Raw genomic sequence first — 3,475 nt, 5'->3', positions numbered from 1 at the left:
AACATTATCCAGCTTTTTACGCTGTAGTGAGGGGTGATTCAATTTTGACGGATCTTGCCAACAGCCCTTGCAGCATCACAGTTGCCGAAAATTTCAGTTCACTGCTCCAGATTTGTCAAACATTTTCACCTGATGTTGCCATTGTTACCAGCAAAATAAATACAATGCAGTGTTCGTAAAAAATGGTTGCAGGATTGAAGGAAATGTTTGCAGATTTTCGGAAGGGATTTGCAGTGACAATTTCCAGTAGGGTTCTCGGATTAATTGGTGGGGAAGTCGCCAAAAAAAACTGCAGCGAGTTGTAACTTCTCTTCATGGAGATTCCTTCGAGAGCTCTAGGAGTTACATAGTGAGATCCCTCCAGATGCTGAATTGTTGTAGGATTTCTTGATTTAAGGGTAGTGGGAAAAATAAACACAAATTTCTCGGAAAGACCTATTTCAGAATTCCCCGGGGGAAACTTCTGGTGGTTTCTAGAAAAAAAAGGTAAACTAGTACAAAGAGGATTTCAGATTACTTCCAGAGTTACCACCGGAGATTCCTTCAGGATTTTTCACTGGTGATTCATCCAGTAATTCATTCCGGGGACTCCTCCTGGAATTTCCACCGATGATTGCATAAGGAAGTCTAACCGGCGATTGCTACAGGAATTGCCACCGGAAACCTCCGGTATGACTTCCAGGTATCATCGGTGGAAATTCTGAAGCAACTCTTGGTGGGAATTCCTGAAGCGAACCTACAGGCAACTACACGACTCACAACCCGATGACGAAGAGGAGTGTATCCGTAACTTCAGACGGGAACCTGATCAAATGGGTGTTCCGGATTAGTAGTGATCCCGATTAACGTTTCGTACCAGGCCAAATAGTCGAGAACCACACGTGTAACCCCGAACAGTGAAGCGAATCCACACCAAAACCACAAGAACGAAATGACCGCGTCCGTAAAGTGCAACTCCGGGAGGTGAAGCCACTCTACGTGGGCAAAACGAAGGTTGGAACGAACAGACGACAGCACGGCACCAGGCAGCATCATGAGGGTCCCACAATGACACCATACACGAATCACAGTTTTGTGGTAGGACATTAGTTAGGACCGTAGGGACGAGTGCCGTAATGCGTCAATCTTAATTCATTGTTTTCCCTCTTCTTGCGAAGCCTCGGTGCCGACAAGCCGACTCTGAGTGGGCTACAAGTCCTTGGGAATGAGCAGGTGTAACAAAGTTACAATTCCTCGGTGTCTACAGTTGAAGGTGGCAGGCAACGATCATAAAATCTAAAAAGAAATAAATTAAGAATTCGCGACTACGAAGGTTGATGAGCCGGGAAATACTCTTTCTTCCTACGGGGTTTTTTATGGGAGTATGAGTGAAAAAAAAGCAAAAAATCTTCCCTCCTTCATTTTCTCTCAGAAAACCGCAAACAAAATCATCACCTTCGTAGTCCCCAATCGTAACAAATGTTATTTAGTAAATGCCAGCCGAAAAAGTTAATGGTGAAAATTTTTGACAATTCAGGAGCAATGAACTGAAATTCTCGACTACTGTGTTGCTGCATGGGCTGTCGGCAAGATCTGTCAAGAAAGAATCACCCCTAGTCAAGCGTAAAAAGCTGGATATGGTTTATCTAATGTAAAACAATACAACATAACAAAAGAGAACCATTCCAAAACCATGATTAAACTAGCTGTACCCGGCAAACATTATCTAGCCAACACCAAATCCCCGGTCCCCGGTATGAAAGATCGATTTTCAAAAACTATCATTTTTTACATGTTTTATGCCTCATAAACCTTCCTTGGGGGAAAACTAACAGAACAAAACTAAGACGACCAAAATCGGACCTTTCGTTCGCAAGTTATGCGCGGTCCCACGTATGCCACTGCATTTTTATATATATAGATTTAAAATCAGTAGTGAAATTACAATTAAAAACAATATATTTACGGTACATTTTATTGTTTGAAACCATACGTGTACCATACAATGTACGGTATATTAAAGCCCACGTATCAGTATTTCGAACAATTCATTAACAATAAAATGTATGGTTTTGTAAAAAATATATGGAGAAAAATATTTTTTTATATTGTTACGATACTTAACAACCCGTATAGTATATTGTAAAAATCATATTTACAATTCACTGTATGGTGTCTACATTACATCTTATTGTTTTTGTATTTTTTATTTTTACAGTGGTGTTTATTGTAACAATATGGTTCTAAATAGTACTGTTACAATACTACATTCGGTTTTTCTACTGTATTTTTTATTCGGGTAGCTTGTACGGGTTAGTACACGGAGAAAAATGGTTAAACTTGTTTGCATATTATTTAAGGGTAGTACGCACCTGATAAGTACTGTGGAAAAAGATAGGCCAAGGAACGGTCAAGAAATGATTTCGCTGTTAAAATTTCTTGAGTGGTCCGCAGCTGGAAAGAAAGGAAAATTGTGTAACGCTCGTAACGCCTGCCGGGCAAATCAAATGGAGCTGTCACTTTTCCTTGCGGACAAATATTCCGTTCAATTATTCCTCAAGGAAAAGTGACATTTCTTCCCATACTAATCAGTTGTCAAAATTCCTTTGGTAATAAGAGGGATTTTTTCTGGAGTGCTTTTCTTACCAGGTGCGTACTAGACTTTAAAAAGAATTTTTCATTTCGACTTTTTAAACTTGGCTGTGTACACGAAAATTAATTTAATGATTTTATTCATGAAGATTGATTAATGTTTTTTATTAGAAACGACGTTATTGATTTTATAAAGTCAACAAATTGTGTTCATACAATAACTTAATAATAGCCATAACATTTCCTTATACCATGTATAAGTTTTGTGTTATGGCTAGAGAAGTATAAGATTCAACTAATAAATTCTCTAAGGTTTTGTTTTGAAAGACAAAACCAAAAACGGCGCAATTTTTTTTTCAACGTAGGTCATCGTGGCACGTTGCATTTCGCCGCCAGCAATGTAAAAAGAAGTTCTAGAAACCTGCGGAACAGCGCTCGGAGATCACGGTAGGTGTTCTACTACCTTTTTTGAACTGATAGCTTATTCATAATTTATTTTCAGCAGGTTACATTGCCGTGACTAACTTCACAGACAGAATCAAGGCCAGAGAATCTTAAGAGATTCCCTACCAATACCAGATGGCAGGCAAACGGCGGAGCCACTCGCTTGGTCGCAGCCGGAGCGGGGATTCCGACTGGCTTCGCTACTCATCGGCGCTCCAACTGGCAAAGGGCGGATTTACCCGCCCGGAGTGTAGATCCTAGCTCCTCGATACTCCGGCGAACTAAGAGCACTACCACCCGGGTAAGCACTGCTACTTCATGATCCGGCTCACAGGAGTTTGCATCCCCCATTGTCGGAACGAGACTCCCTGCTCCGCTGCCTTCCGACCTCGCCTTCGACACTCCGGATAACTGAGGCACAGACACCCGCTTGTTTCCTGCCGGAGGGTAAATGCTGGTT

This window comes from Aedes albopictus, chromosome 2 (assembly GCF_035046485.1).
Source record: "Aedes albopictus strain Foshan chromosome 2, AalbF5, whole genome shotgun sequence".
NCBI classification, from domain to species: Eukaryota; Metazoa; Arthropoda; class Insecta; order Diptera; family Culicidae; genus Aedes; species Aedes albopictus.
Note: the sequence above shows the minus strand (reverse complement) of the source record.